The sequence below is a fragment of the Agelaius tricolor genome, unplaced genomic scaffold, assembly GCF_023055355.1.
Source record: "Agelaius tricolor isolate 1412-34295 unplaced genomic scaffold, bAgeTri1.0.p SCAF_2, whole genome shotgun sequence".
NCBI lineage: Eukaryota > Metazoa > Chordata > Aves > Passeriformes > Icteridae > Agelaius > Agelaius tricolor.
Window position 1 is genome coordinate 3929190 of NW_027269262.1, and position 17066 is coordinate 3946255.

The 17066-nt window shown below is 38.9% G+C and overlaps 1 long non-coding RNA gene across 1 annotated transcript in view; it reads right to left on the minus strand.

Annotated features, from left to right (window-relative positions):
• Positions 1 to 17066, minus strand: part of LOC139600470 (uncharacterized) — a 179712-nt gene that overhangs the window by 16445 nt on the left and 146201 nt on the right. Inside the window, exon 4 of the long non-coding RNA XR_011682557.1 lies at positions 4962 to 5034. This is a non-coding gene — a long non-coding RNA (uncharacterized lncRNA). The remainder of the gene's footprint in view (positions 1 to 4961; positions 5035 to 17066) is intronic.

Here is a 17066-nt window from a genome sequence, read left to right on the forward strand (position 1 = left end):
TTTGCTCTTATACTACATAAAGGGAAAACAAACATCAAATAGCTTGTCAGTTTAAAGAGTGTTTTCTCTTTGAGGGGAGGGAGAGGTGAGAAGGGGTGTATATGTAAATGAGGCAGAGAAACTACAGAGGAAAAATATGCAAGCAAATAATTAAAATCTGTATCATAATGCCTACATAAAACATACCCACTGAGATTACAGGACCAATACTGATTCTAGCATCAAACTTTTCAATGTTACATTTTACAACTTAATAACTTTCTTTTAAAATATGTGCTTCGTGTGTAATCTCTATTATAGCACAATGGGCCCAAGATGATTTTTCAAACATAAATAGACTTTTATCAAACAGAAAGTGAAAACTTCTTTTAAACTCTGATCCCAACTCTTTGATGTGATCCAAGCAGTTGAATGTCTGAAGCCAGTTTCATTTCAGCTTGCACAAAACCAGAAGTTCTTCTGCATGTTATGGTGTACACCTACCTAATGAGCTACATGGCCAGGTGATAAAGACAGATTCACATTCCAGTTTGACCTGAGTAAATTTTTCAATTTTAAGGTGACACTCCTGAAAGCATTTTCTGTATTCAAAGGCAGTATTAAAAAAGGGGAAATGGTCCTCTGATGTGGGGAAGGTATTTATTCCCCAAGCATTTTTACCTGTGTTTTGTTTTTCCAATAAAATGGGGACTTTTGACTTGGTAAGAAAGAGATTTCTTCAAAAAAAGGAAAAGCTGCATCTTTATTGAATCAAAACAGATTTGGACACTTGTCATTCTCCAAAATGCAGATGATTATGAGGCCTAAGACAAGAAGCATAAGCTTAGCAATGTTATTTTTTTTTCTCAAGGCTCTGGCTCTCTCATATGTCAGACAGGCATGTGTATTATGCACATCCAGCAGGGGACAAAGATCAGAAATTTAAAGGAGCTGTTTGTGATTTTGGATGGGATGTGGCACACAGATGAAAGAGCAAACATTTTTCCCCTTAGTTTAATGCTAGCACTAGATTCCTAAATTAAGCCCAGCAGGAAATAAACATCCACCACAGATTTCAAAAGCTATCTCACATCTTTGTATTAAAACGTGTTATTTTAAGAGTCCCAAATGTTGCATGTCTGATTTTTATTAAGTCCAGAGCCAACATAGGAAGTGTTATTTGACTTTAGTTTAAAAGAAAGCAGAAAATATCAGTGGACAATGGGATGTAAATTGCAGGAAGCCAAAACAAAATTGAAGAGTATCAGATAATGGGCCTGATGTATTATCTATAGGAATACTAAGGCCACAGGCTTCAAAAAATTACTTTGATGACCTTGAGAGCTCGCTCAGACTACAGAATATCAAGTTAGAAGATTTTCCAGAGAGAGTGGAGGGACAACAGTCTCAATCTTTCTATTCCAAACAAACTGGGGACATGTTTCTGATATGCATTTCTGATTTCCTTCTATGCTAAATACCTACAAATACCTACAATGTTGTACTCCAAAGGAGAACAAAATTAAACATCACTCCACATGTTCCTCACACATTTCATGTGTGTAGTTCTTGGTGAATAGAGTAATTCTATGTTCATATACCAATGTAATTAAAAGTTCCAACTCTGAAAATTCCTTATACAAAGTCTAGAACTACCAGGATAGGATTTTGCCCAGCTCAATCACAATACACTAAGCTTTTATTTTGGAGTTTGCAGATACTATTTTTTTTCCTTTTCTTTCCCACTGACTTTGATGATGTTTTGGGATTAAATCAAGGAGTAGACAGTTCCCATGAGATGAAAGACATAACTGCAAAAAAACACTTACTTAGAAGATTTTTTAAAAAAAGAAACGACCTCTAGGAGTTTGTTATGTATTTATTTAAAGAAACACTCCCTTGAAGGGGCTTAGAGTTCAATATTTTAAATAGGTTTCTGCTTTATCAACTCTAGTTGGAAATAAAATGCCTTTTTTAATTGCCAAGTTGATCAAAATTATAACAGGACATTCCCAAGTAGACTAAATGTATTTTTACAGGCAGACAGAATAGCTCCAAGTTCTTCTGCAAACAGTGCCAGTAATAAAACCTAAGCTTCTCTCATTTATGGCAATTACAACTCCCAGCAACCCTTACTCCAGTGATAGCATTTCAACAAGGTTCCACACATCCCTCCTCCATCAGCTAACTCCCAGCTGGGCACAGAGGCAATACTGCTATGGCAAAGCCTGAGCCACGGTTCAAGAGGTTCAGCCAACCTCTCAGGCCAGACAGAGCACAGACCTGGTAGGCTCACACATCCCTCAGAAAGGACTAATTTATCTTCCTCTTCTAGCCAGTCCCATATTTCATAACATTTTTATTGCTTTCCCCTTCCAACTCTGCCCAAACCTCCTAAGGCCAAGACCTTAATAACCTCCAAAGGTTATTGGGTGAAGGGATGAGGAAGAAGAGGTAGAGAGGGAGAAAAAAAAAAAAAAAAGAACAAAAAGGAGAGAGGAGAAATAAAAAGGGAAAAAAAAGGTCTTGTTTTCTTTGGGAAGTAGGCTAAAGACTGACAGCAGGCAGAATTGTGTGCACATGAATGAGCTTTCTCACACTCCTGAGTCAGCTGACCCAGAGGAGAAAGAAAACCTTTGGTTTCTGCTCCTGACACCACTTTTGCATGCAGTGTAAGCCAAGCTGATTTATGTTTCCATTTGTGCAGGCTTAGAATAAGCCCACAGTAACTTACATACATCTTCCACATTGTCTTCCACATTAAAAGCGTAATTTATTAGGGATAACAGGCTTTGAGATCCCTGGGTAAAAAATGCAAAGAACTAAGTCAGTAGTTTCTAACTCAGGGCCTGATTGGCATCAGCAGATTTGCAGACTACTCCAGGTACCTACATTGACCAGCTTGTGTCTCCAAGTTACCGGTCTCATTTTAAGTTTCCAATACCTGCAAACTTGAGAAATCCACCTCTGTGAGGTTTTGACTATGAGGCTGATGAGCTATTGGATTTACTATGAACTCAGGTTAAAAATTACACAAGACTTTAAGAAAATGCAGACAAAACCAGAAGTAAATACCAGTTAACATCCAGAACTCATCTCTCATAAAAGGCCAGTGAATCTACACTTAAAACTCCCTGAATGTCTCAACCTACAGTGTAATAATTTGGCCAGTCTTTGAAAAAGATGAGTTCATCCTTTGCAAGTTTTCTGTTCACATACACTGTAGCAAAAACCATAAAAATTGTATTTGCTGTTCTTTGCCAATTTCAGAATATAGGAAAGAATCTTTCTTCCTTTCATTACATTTCTTATCTTGTTAATCTGCTTAAAGTTCATATTTCTCTACAACCCTAAAATGCAGATTTATCCCTTTATATTTGATCCTGTGTTTCATTCCAATCACTAAGCTATTATGCAGGCTTTGCTCTCAAAATGTGCCCAAATACTATGAAGCAGTAGCACTATGTTAAATTGTTCCAGAAGTGTGAAATACAGAATTGATTTTAAACATGATTTGCTTTTGTTTTCAAAAGCGGGTGTGACATAACTGCTATTTATCACACTGAGTGATGTCATTGCATTAACATGGGCTGTGGCTGTCTCTTGGACACTTCTGTGCTCAGTGGTCTTGCATTTAAAACATAAAAAATACAGTTAAAATACTTTTAAAATTACAAATGTGAATTATAACAGTTCTCAAGGAAATTCTGGTTTATTTTTAATGCTGCACTGCCAAAAGATTTGTCACTAGAAGCAGTGAAATGTTAGAAGTTCGGTATCATTACCTCAGTATATTCAGGAATTTAAACTGATCAAATTGTGGAATTGATTTTTAAAGCTTCAGCTTAGGGAAGTAGGGAGGAGATGCCTGGGAAAAAACCATCCGTTCCATCTGCAGAGTGGAATTGATTATATGTTCTGGATGGCTTATGCTCTAGGACTATAAAAATTGCAGGTGACTTTGGTTACTAGAGGAGCTATTAGTCAGCCTGAATTATTGACATATTTTTGTGTAGTGTAGCTGCAAATACCTCCCTCAGTTTTCTTTTTCACTCTCAAAATGTAAACATTAAGAGCTATCATGGAAAGGAAGGTCAAAAGGTTCAACACAGGAACAAGCTATTCCAAAACATAAGATTCCATCAAAACTAAATTTTATTTTGCAGCTTGTACACAGGAGAAAGTTTACATCTCCTCTTCCATTAGCTGCTCTTAAGATAATTTCATATCAAGATATACATGATACATCAAAATTAAAAAAATATATCCAAAGACTGTACCACAGTGTCCAGAGAAGGTGTTATACCCTTCATTTGATGCCTAAACACCAAAGACCAAAAGGATTCACTGGGCAGTAAGAAACTATGAAAATAGAATTTAAGAAGAGATTAGGATTCTCCATTTCTATCATATCTGTGTAATGGGAGATACACAGACTTAAAATCAGGCAGTTTAGGAAGTCTAACACACTTCATCTTTGTTCCAAAACACACATCATAACTAATACTAAAGTTCCTGAAAGAAAAAAATAAAAGAAAAAACATAAACTATTTATTTTTCCCATCATATACTAACATCCAGTCCCTTAGGACTTGACTACACTCTTTCCACAAGATGCCATTCCCTTTCAATACTCTGAATCAACCATGATAGTTGAACAAGTGATCATTAATTATTTGGCCTTACTCTTACTATTCAGTGTGAAGTCCCATGTCTTGTTTACCATGTACTGTTCAAAGCCTGATTTGAACAATGAATTATTCATTTGCTTGTGGGTTTTCCTACAGTGCTCATCACAACATCTGAATGCATTACAAACATTAAGTGACTCATTTTCACATCGTCTTTTTGTGATGATATGAATGATATCATTGTATGCACATTACAGAAGCGGGGAGCATGACACAGGGAGAGTAAAGCATCTGTTAATTTCAAGTATACAAATGGAGGCTTGCAGGGGCAAGTTTCTTCAAAATACTTACATTCGTCACACCATTCTAGCCAGCTTCAGTAGCACATGTGGACCATAACCAGAGGTGGTCTCAGAGCAGGCCTCTAGAAAATGAGGAAGAAAATCAGAATTCCTTATCACATTAAGACATTTTGGTTTTAAACTATACTGTACATTAGACTTGATGAGTCAAAAATGTAGACAGTGGAAGGAAAGAAATTCTTAGAAGAAGCTGTTACACTGCAGAGGTATAAAAGAAGGTAAACAGCAAAAGCTCAGATACAACAGATGCACCAATGCACAATAAGAATTTGCTGCTTTTTCAGAGACCATCGTATTTCAGAGGATATCTCTTTTTCATTAGACATAAGGGAAACAGAGTGATAAAGGATGAAGAAAAGGCTGAGGTGCTGAATGCCTTCTTTTCCTGTCTTTCACAGTCAGAGCAGTTGATCTCAGGCTGCCCAGCCCCCTGAGCTTGAAGAAGGGAGCAGAATGAAGCCCCCATAGTCCAAGGGGAAATGTTCAGTGACCTGCTATGCCATTTAGACATGTGAGTTCATGGAGCCAGACGGAATCCACCCAAGGCTGCTGAAGAAGCTGGTGGAGGTGCTCACTTGAGCCACTTTCCATCATTTACCAGCAGTCCTTGCTAACTGGGGAATTCCCATTGACTGGACGTTAGCAAATGGGATGCCCATCTACAAGAAGGGCCAGGATCTGGAGAACTACAGGTCTGTCTGCCTAACCTTGATGCTGGGGGAGGTCATGGAAGATCAGCTTGAGTGTCATCATGCAACATGTACGGGATGTCCAAGGGATCAGGTTCAGCCAGCATGGGTTTATGAGAGGCAGGTCCTCCTTGGCCAAACTTATCTCCTTCTGTGACAGGGTGACAGGCTTGGTGGAAGAGGGAAAGCCTGTGGATGTTGTCTGCCTGGATGTTAGTAATGCCTTTGCCACTGTTTCCCACAGCACTCTTTTGGAGAAACTGGATGGTAATGGATTGGATGGGTTCTGTTCACTGAGTAAAACACCGACTGGATAGCCTGGACCAGACAGTGGTGGTGACAGGCCAGACAGTGGTGGTGACAGGCCAGTCCTGTTTAGTAGCTTTATTGAGGACCTGGACAAGGGGACCGAGAGCACTCTCATGAGTTTGCAGGCAACACCAAACTGATGGGGTCTGAGTCTCAATCTGGGGGAGGGTAGGAAGTCTCTGCAGAAGGATCTGGACAGGTTGGATTGATTGGCTCAGGCCAGTTGTATGAGGTTCAAAAAGATGAAGCTCTGAGTCTTGCACTTGGGTCACAACAAGCCCAGGCAGTGCTACAGGCTGGGGCAGTGGCCAGAAAGTCGCCCAGCAGAAAAGAACATGGGCATGCTGGTTGACAGCAGCTGAACATGAGCCAGGGGGTGCCCAGGTGGCCAAGAAGACCATGGGCATCCTGGTGATGATCAAAATTATAACAGGACATTCCCAAGTAGACTAGATGTATTTTTAGTCTATTTTTAGTATCAGGAACACTGTGATCAGCAGGACCAGAGCAGTGATTGTCCCCCTGTACTGGCACTGGTGAGGCCAGACCTCAAGTGCTGTGCTCAGTTCTGGGCTCCCACCACAAGACATTGAGGGGCTGAAGCCTGTTCAGACAAGGGCAATGGAGTTTGGGGAGGGTCTAGAGCACAAGTCTGATGAGAAGCAGCTGAGGGAGCTGGGAGTGTTTAGCCTGGAAAATAGGGGGCTCAGGGGGTCCTCTATTCCTCACTACAACTGCCTGAAAGGAGGGTTTAGGTAGGTGGAGTTGGTTCCTTCTCCCATGGGAGAAGGCCTCACTGCACAGCCAGGAGCACACCAAGACTGCCTTAGGAAGATTTTAAAAGGCTTGGGACTGTGTGTTTAAACAATAGGGAGCATCTTAATCTTTCCTTGCTGGATATAATTCACTCAAACACATCTGACCTCATTTAAATATAATTTCAAATCTCTACATGCTAGTTGTAGGTATAGTTTCTACTATGACAACTTCTTCCACAGTTTGATCCTTTTCCCAGTGTCTAAACAAAATTGTACATCCAGACCATCTGCCATTTTACTTAGAGTTCCAATAAATGGCTATCCTTACACAGGGTTTACCTTTCTACAAGTGAAAACAGCTCCAAATGGTGTTAAACTTCCCTAAGTGGCAGACATGAAGACAAATCTGCTATAGTGGAAAAAAATCCTTTCACAATTACTGTACTGTACAAAAATAAAGGAGTTTCTGCTTCAATTCCAATAGCCATGGTATTTCCATGAGAAACACACCTGGATATGCAAGGCAGCACATGTTTTGTGTTCAGCAGCTGTAACACAACCCAACAGGTTGCTAGTTATAGACCAACACTGATTTTTCAGAAGTGACCCAGAACCTCTTCTCAGTTCTGCAAAAGGTCTCTTACAGACTGTGAACAAGTTATTGGAAGATATCTCCTTTCTTGCCTTCAAAAATCTGTTTTAATTGCAGTAATCAAATTCAAATTATAGAGGAAGGGCAAGCAGGTTTGTCCTATACACACTTGCAGTGTCTTTCATTCCTTGATGCTAGTATTTTTCATGGTTTTCCAGACTGCCTGGGAAAACTCCCTCTGAATTCAGTAATCCAAATGAATTAGCTACAAACCCAAATAGCTCCTCTAGTCTTTGGAGAAGTCCCCATTCATGATTCAGGAAAACAGAATTCAACACTAAAAGTAGTGGTGCTACCACAGCAGAAATAGGCAACTTTGGGATTGTGGCTCTCTGTGAAAGACTTTTGAAATCACCTGGAATGCCTGTCATACAGCTGACAGTATCACTGTCACACACCAGACATCAGTGCCAGATGTACAAGTTAATTCTGAATCAAGGTCTAATGGGAGGGTTTTCCCCTGTGGGAAGGCAGAATGTCTAGGAGAAAAGGTTGTAAGGAATTCAGCAGGGAAGCACATAAGACAGTCTCCCAGCATTTATGTGTTATCATTTTCTTGACTCCAATGCTTCAATTTCTGTCAGTCACTGGTTTTAAAAATGCTGAGTTTAAAATGCTAACCACTGCTGAAGGCACAGGCCAGCCACCAGGCCACACTGACACTAAGTCAGCTGGAGAGGAGACAGCATGGAAGAACTATGCCCCCATGGCCATTTCTGCTCAGGACTTGAGCTAATGCCCCAATCTTACTAATTCATATCACTCATGGTCACTGTGTCTTCATATAAAATTTTCTCCCCTTTTTTTTTTGGTCTCATTACATATTACACTAAACTAAAAGACACTTTGGCTTAAGTAGATCAAAAAAGTAAAATTTGCTTTGGGAAATAAACTTATCTCAAAAATTCAGCTCATCCCAATTTTAATATAATACACACTCTTAACCCCTCTACAAGCTTTAGGCTTGTTAGGAGACTGTCAGGATTTTCCAAACACCATTTTTTTCTTATGTCTGACTGTTTCAGAAGCAAAGTTGGCATGAGTTACCAGTAAGCAAGCCCAGGAAGAAATCAGATCTGAGCACTTCCTACCCAGAAGAATGGAGAAGCTAAAGCAATAAAAATGAATTCAGGGCTTTATGATAAGACTGAGATCCCAAAGACTACATGCTGTGCTTAAGAATGAGAGAGAAGAGAAAGGAGAAATAGTTCAAGACTCAAGAGTGTAAACTGGTTTACACAATAGTCACCAGTAGGTAGTTTTAACTGGAACAAACCAGGACAAATGCCAGTTCCAAAGTAGATGTCTATGAAACACCAATTAGTTTAGTACATTCAGACAAAAATTCTGCAGCACAGACATTTGACAGTTATAAATCATGTAAAAATTGTATTTGTGCTGAAATCTGTATTTGCAGTTACGTTTTGTTCACCACAACATTTGTAAACAAAAGGATTTCTTAAAAGAATTCAAATACCTGCTAATTCATAATTGTGTAAATAGTTTCACTATGCACTGGTATTCAGTAATAAAAAAATTCATTTTCTAATGCAGTCCTACTCTGACAATAGCGTTCATCTCATTTAAAACTTCTATATTACATATATATATTTTTCCCTTCAATACATAGTTTAGGTTATGGTTTATGTCACACCATCATATAACACAAATCAGCTTCTGCTTAGGAGGATAACTAGAATAGGAATAAGGAGAACAGGAATAAAAAATCATTTATTTCTATCTACTTAATTTAAAAAATTTTAATTACAAAAGCCCAACAACATTATTAGAAAGCAATTTACATATTGGGCTCTTAATTTGACAAAAAAAATTGTGTAGGCAGTTAAAACATTGTAAGTAATATCACGTGGTTTTAATACACTACTTGGAAAACTCTTACATAATATCAGTATAAATAAATACCGATAAAATAAATAGGGTAAATTTATAAACCTCAAGAGTTGCTGAGTTTGAATACAGTAATTTTGCAACTGTGTTTTAACATGGGGCCTAGGTCCCATGGCTGTGACAGATTGAGCACTACAGAAACTTTACTCTTCCCCTCAGCAGCTGCTAAAAGATCCCTCTAATGGCTCCCTCAGGCTGGGTTCAAGGAGCAGCAGCAATACCATTGGAAGGGCTGCAAAATTTGATACCTCCTTTTGTAGCCTACTTCCCTCAGGCCAAACTGCAGAGCTTTCACATGAAGGAGTGAAGGGAATAAGAAGGAGACTTTTGTCTGTCTTATACACAACAAATAAAAAGGATTTCCAATCTCACAGTAGAGAAAAACACCTTCCTGTCCCATCAGAGGTTGCAAGGCTGTGGCCCTACTGAGTAAGCCCCTGAAGCAAGAAGCTTTTCATTTACTGTGAATGTAGTAACACTGCTAATCCATGAACATTCAAACCACACCAACAAAACAGGAATGAGAATGGCCTAAAAATCTCTATTCTTCAATAGAATTTTTAACACATTTTTTAAAAGATGTTCATGCATTTTTTCCATCTTCTCTCCCCTGAAATTTTATAATAAAATTCTGTCTTACTGTCAATTTTTTTTCACCCCTCTCCCTAAAACTGGAAGCACTTGAAAGAAACTTTGCTTTTTGTAAAAAGGAGCAGCAAAGCTTCACAGAATTGTTCCTCTCCAGGTGCAAAGATCACAAATATCAACCAATATCTAGAGGCTACAATCCTAGATTGAAGCTAGATTAAGTGTTTTGGAAATTATTCACTTCATGTTTAAAATTAAATTTTTTAAAAAGCCAGCCAGTGACTGATTGGAAAAATGCTGGAAATGTGCCAGGTACTCCATTCAAAACACCTTGAAACAAACTGCACCACTGATTATATTTGGAAACAATAAAAAGTTGCAAAACTAAAACCATATACTTGTAAATATATATGTTCAGCCTTCATGATTTTCAAAGGAAGCAAGTACAGATAAACTACAAGAATAACATACTTGGGTTGGGTATGAATGTGGTTTACATCTGTTACTGGTTAATTAACTCAAACTTTACTCACAGTGGAGTTTCAAAGATGCAGGGACACATGTTAAATACATGAGATATTTTGGAGCACTGAACAGTCCTAAGATCCCAAAATCCAACTGGTAAGTCTTTCAGCCTTGCAGAAACACCTTGCTTGGTTGGAACACTTAGTGGGTTAGGCATGAAGAACCCTGTCAGGGAAGCTGGATCCTTATTCCAGTTCCTATCCATTTACTCTTGTCTCAAGTCAGTCACCCACAGGCAGTCTCAATTCTGTCACAGAGAAAGGACACTTGATGTGACAGACTTGCTCAAGTAATGCATATAACCAAAGCCAGGAGACAACGTATCTCTGTGTTTCTTGACCTAGGTTTTATTTGCACTCAGCAGTCACAATGAGCTTCACATACACACCTTTCAAAACCAGCAAACAGAACTTTCCCAAAGTAGCCTTTGGGAAAAGACTTTACAGTTTAACATAAAGCACAGTTTTCTTTTTTTAAAAATTAGTCCATCTATTTTACTATCATAATGAATGTGAAAACAGCAAAACTGTGTTAAAGCAAACTGTTGAAATGGTCATATCCTTACTCTAGCAGCTATTTTTTAGCTTAGCTAAGAAGTGAAAGCTAGCATTAATATGTATTCAGTAGAGGACATGCTGGCTACCTGCTGATAATACTAACCTGTGATAGGGATTGTTATAAGGCAACGACTTTCCATCTCCAGAACCTGATTTTCCATTTTTTACATATACAAAATAATAGCTATAAGATGTCACGAAGACAGAAAGAAAATTATGTAGCATCATGATCACCTGTCATCTCCTTAAATATCATTCATATATATCTAAACTTTCAAACAAAAAAGGAAAGGTCTGATTGTAAAAGATGGGTCATAGTAACAGCCAACTTTTTTTTTAATTATCTTAGAATTCTTCAGAGGTGTTAATTTTGATGCAAGCTCCTTAACCCTAAGAAAATCTTCTACCAGCTGTGTCACTTGGTATTGATTGTTGCTGAAAAAACAAATGGGAAAAAGAGAAGTTCCCAATACTTGGATCAGCATTCTGAGAGCTAACTATAGGACACTACAATTTATTGATCTCTTTTTACTGCAATACCACATCTACATTTCAGAATTGTATCAAGGAGTAACTGTAGAGGATTTCAGAACCAAAAAAATAAGAAAAGAAAAATACTCCAAAACCTAAAACCAAAAATAGATTCAGTCAAAAATGGTTCTATTACCTGTTTTTCCATACACTCAATATACGCATTTTGAAAAGATAATCAAGTGCTGTTTCTTTTTTGATTTTCTTTTATTTTTTAAAGGCTAACTGTTTTAGATTAGCAATTCACACTGACATCAACACTCAGCCATTTTAAAGGAGGAAGCTATTTTCCTCGCACAGCTTTCCCTCGTGAAGTCACCTGGTTGAGTTATGAAATCCTGTCAAAGAGGTCATTTAAATAAGACATAAATCAATAGAAAAAAGGTCAGCTTTCCTGCACAGGTGTCATTGCTATTTATTTTGAGTGCAAACCCCAACAATCATAAGTCCAGAAAATTTATACTGCAACCCAATCCTCACAGCCCATTGTCAGCTGATAGCTCTTTGTTAAGCAGAGGAAAACTCCCATCAGATCCTGACAGTTTTACAGGACTCTTAGCAAGACTTTCCAGCAATAAGCACAACCAGGCCTCACAGTCTTGTTCCTCAACATAAGCTGGTGTGAACTCATCTTTGTGCTATGCTCCAGTGACACTCTCTGAGCCCCATGAGGTCAGATAATTCTGAGCACTCTGGTCCCTAACAGATCTCTGGGCACACGTGGATCATCTTGAAAGGGAAGTATTTAAGTGCAGATGGAAACATCCACGTACCTAACCTAACCAGAACAAAACCATTGCGCCCCTCACTACCTTGCAACACAGCACTCAGTAAGTGAGCGCCCTCTCACCAGACTTTATTTTGCTGTGTTCATTGACTGTGGAGGCTCAGCAGTGTTAGCAGGAGGGAGTTACAGGCACAGCAGACAAATGAACTGGGGGAAAAATGCCAGGCTTACATGTGTCTGAGGGCTGAGCAGGTACGACAAGGTGTGCAGCTACTGCCCTGTAATACACTGTTAGATGTGCAGCCTGCTGAGCAAGAAGCTGGAGGCAACACTTAAGTTCCAAATCATGGCCTAGAAACCTCTTAATGCTTCTTCCCACCACTTCAGTCAAAAGCAAGGGAGATATTTTGTCCCACAGCATTCTAAGCCTTAGATCTGAGCTGTGATAATCTAATAGATCATTTGTTACTTCCTCCCCTTCTCCATGCTCCCTCCCTCCCAGCAAATCAAATTGTTTCAACCCTGTAACACATATCCTATCTCACTAGAAGGACACATATCTATACGGATGCAATGTTTATTTGAAATCTCAACAGGATAAAGGTGTTGTGGTAACGGAATGGTTTCCCTTCCGCACAGAAAGTGAAAAGACCCACCAAGTACTCAAAAGCTTATCACAAATCTAATAAAAATGATATTAATAAAATAAAAATTCTGATCACTAGTACTGGAAATTTTACCCTCATCCCAAAACAACGTATTTCTGCCAAAATCTTTCTGAATCTGAATGCTACTTGCTGAAGTATCATTAATATGCTTCCATCCAGTAGCACAGGAAATGAATTGTATCTGGTCTGCATGGAATTCTAAAAATTATGCACATATTTATCAGTCTTGTCCTACATGCATAAATCTACCTTTACAATTTCTGGAAAACACTGATAAACACTGCTTAGGAGACAAGAAAGGTACAAAAAAAAGAAGAGGGATGAATTTACACGGGAATTTACTGTGTCTGCAGGTCATACAAATGGACCCATTTTTTTCCCACAATTAAATCTATGGTGTTATCAAGACAATCAGTTTATTTTAAGACTGTCAACTCAATATATAAATTTCCTTTTGTGCTTGAAATGCCTTTATCAGATAAGATAGCTTTTGTTTAAACTGCTATTTTCAGCCTTTGCTTTGAGGGTTTTGAATATACACAGTGAAGTAACTTGAGATTTCCTACCCTGTTTTAAAATGTGTTTCTTCTGTCTGTTTGTATTTTGTAATTTCCTGTCAAATAACCTCACCATAACTAACTTTCCTTGCCCCAACCCACTACTTTTTTTTTTTTTTAAAGCCATTCCCACTTCCTGAGGATGGTAATAAAACACTGATTACATTCGGCTGTTATCTGTCTTTTCTTCCCGTGCTTCCCCCTCTCTCACTCCCTTTGTCAAAGCCAGCACTCAGGTTTCAGCTCTTCACGGACTGAGAGAGGCACATAACCAGGAGAGGAAGCAAATCAGACTGCAGGAATCCAGATTCATTAGAGTTTATTGGGTCAATCAGCAGCTGGAGCAGAGCCAGACAATTAGGCTGTGCAGCTCCTGAAGTCTGGATGCATGGCTCTCCTTCCAGAGCCGTCGGCACCACGCCTGCCTGGCTGCTGCAGGGGAAAGAAAGAGGGAAAACCAAGCAGCAGCACCTTGCTGCTTCAGATCAGTTACCACTAACTGGAGGAAAAAGTTTGTTTAGCCAGTTTCTGCTTTATTAAGCATGAAGCTGCTGATACTTCCAAATCTCTCATTGGTTTTTGCCAATTCCTACCAAAATCCAGTTTGTTAAAGTATCACCACACAGAGCCGTAAAGACTATTCAACTTCATCTGAAATTCTCTGACCACTTCTATTTCTCTTTGCACATTTCTGTTTCAGCCAAGCTTAGTCCCCACTTACTGCTCTCTCTCTCACTCTGCTCCCCCTTTTCACTACCCACAAGAATTTAGCCCTACCTATCTCAGCAGTTCTTCTTTTCCTCCTTTCCCTTGTCTGTAAACTTGTTGCAAGCACAGGCTAAAGCCACCGCACTCACTTCCTCTCTTCTAACTCTATATTGGATCATGTCCAGCCCAGTTTTTGCTGTTTCCCTTTGAATGAAAGTGGTTTCACCAACGTAATTCATGATCTCTTCCTGGGCAAATCTCAAGGATCTCACTCCCACACAGCCCTTCTGGTATCACTGGTCGTCATCCTTGCTCTGACATCTTGTCCTCACTGAATTTCAATTCAGTCTCCATCTTTCCTATGATACTTCTCTTTTCTGGGAAGCCCACTACATTGATGGGCACTTCTGAAATTCTGCCACAGTATTCTTGCCAGTTTAACACAATTAGGGGATCTCTTTAGGACTCACCTCTGCACTGACGGTTCAGATTCCATTTAAAGATTGCCAAAGCAGTCTAAGGTGGACTGGAAGGAATAGAATAGGGGCACAGACCAGGAGCTTTAGATCAGATTGAGAAGCTTATGAAACCATGTCATCAGACACTCCTTTTCCCCTTCCAAGACATCTCCTTTGTACTTAAACACATGTATCATTTTACCTCCCAAATGTTCAAACTCTACATTTTGCTACAAACATAAATTAACTTCCCCTAACACTAAAAGCCTTCCCTACTATTAAAACTTCTTCCTCTTCTTCAATTGATGCCAACTCTGGGAGTTGCTTGCACAGCAAATTTAACGTCACTTGTGATATTTCATTCTCTTTTTCCTACTAACAAGTTCAGTCGTACCCTTTCAGTCATTTTCTTCAAGTCTCAGCATCTTAAAGCTCTCACTGTGTACTTTATTTTAACCAGTCTGACAGCATTCTCCCCTTGAGTGTCCCAAAAATCTCCACTTAAATGTCCCAAAAATGCCACTGCCTTCTGACAGGGCAGAAAAGGTACAACAGCTGGTCATGTCACCATTTCTGTTCAGTCAGAAAACCTCCAAGTAAACCCTTCAGTTTCCTAACATGGCATCACATTTAAGGTTCTTTTCACACCCTCTTCTTCAACTTTTCCCTAAAGTTTACATACTTTAAACCTTCCTGAACTGATGCAGTGATACTCAAGAACCACAATGTCAAGCAGTGTGACACCACAAAACTACTCCTGTTCCAGATAGCAGACACAATTAAGCACAAAGCATAGAGCCCAGAGCTGGGCAGTGGGTGTTGAAGGATCTGCTAAAAATCATTGCACTCCTACCTTCAATTTCTGAGTGTGCACTTATAAAGTTTATCTATTCTTATGTGATTCAGAAGCGCTGCCATGTTCAAGCTTTCTTTCCATCATATTCAGATATTTTTCTCGCAGTGGTCACCACATGAGTTTCCTCAGACAGATATGAAGGGGTTGGCTTTTTCACACAGAGGCCACTTCTAAATTATGCTTAATCCCTGCAGGAGCAGCAGTGTTACATAGTAGTCTTCTTGTTATTTGAAAGTTATTTATCTGGCTCAAATATTCTTTTTCTATGCGTATAAACATCACTTGTTAGCTTCCATTCAGAATGAGTTGTAGCAACTCTAACTTTCACCCTTTTCTGACAACTTTTTCTTCAGGAGACAAAATTCAGACTGCTGGAGTACTTGCAAGAGCTCCCAATTTGTGCACTATTCAGGTCCATGAGTTCTCAGTGCAGCCAAACAGCATTGCTAGCAGTTTGGCAAACTCAGGTTAGCTATCTCTCAAAGACAAATTTTAATTAAGGACAAACTTTTAATCCTCCCTTCATTTTAATTACATAGATTCCTGATCACTTGATCTTAAGTTACTTCCCAAGTCTAGCTTTTCTATGATCTCATTATTAGCTGCTAAAACCAGAACAGATACTCTTTTATTCACTATGTCCTTTCTTGTTATGTTTGTGGGGAGGGGGTAGGGTGATTTGGGGTTTTATTAATGATCTTTCACAGTTACACTCATGGACAGTCTAGTACTTTTTCTTACTGTTCTTCCTGAACACAGCAAGTACTTTTCCAGCAAGATTATTCTTCTGCTATTGTTCTCTACAACATTTGTCCTCACAGGTAGTTCAGATTCTCCTTCTCTAACAATCTGGCATTTAAGTACAAACCTTTTCCTTGTTTCTAATTGACCACAACCAATCACCTTGTCAAGTTAAGCACAAGCCTTTCATTAAATTACCTGATGGTGCAGTTAACATCACCACCATTTCTATCACTTACATTCTTCTTTCGTTATTCATTAATATATCTTCTTCCTTTTTGACATCTTACACACCAAAGCCAGGCATGAATATCATATGACCATCTTTAGACCCTTTCCCATCCTTTCTTGACATATTCAACTGTTGTAATAGCCTCAGAAAAATTACTGCCACTCACACAGTGACACAGACTATCCCTTAAAAAATATTCTAATTTCTTGAATGTAACCCAGAAGAAACACAGTCCGAGCTTTTCTCTCATCTGCCAATCTGCCTTCTCTAGGACCTGAGGGAATTCTGATCACTAGAATCCTGATTTTCTGCAGAAATCATGGTAAAAGCATAAATGGGAAGGGATCTGCGTATCTTGATGAGGTTTTCCTAAGAAAGAGCAAAACCACTGAAGTTCCACTTTAAATTGTAGCAAAAATCTGAGGGAAGAAGGTACCATGGGCTGATGGAGTGCAAGAGTCAGTCTCCAAAAATTGTACAAATTACAGATAAAATCAGGATAGAATGTTAGGTGCTTCTAAAATAAAGTTCATTTTTGTTTAAGGCAGTGCAAAGTATAGGGAAATCTAGAAAAAAATTAATTAAGGCAATATGTCTGGAAGTTTTTCTGTAGAAGCAGTCTAAAGGGAC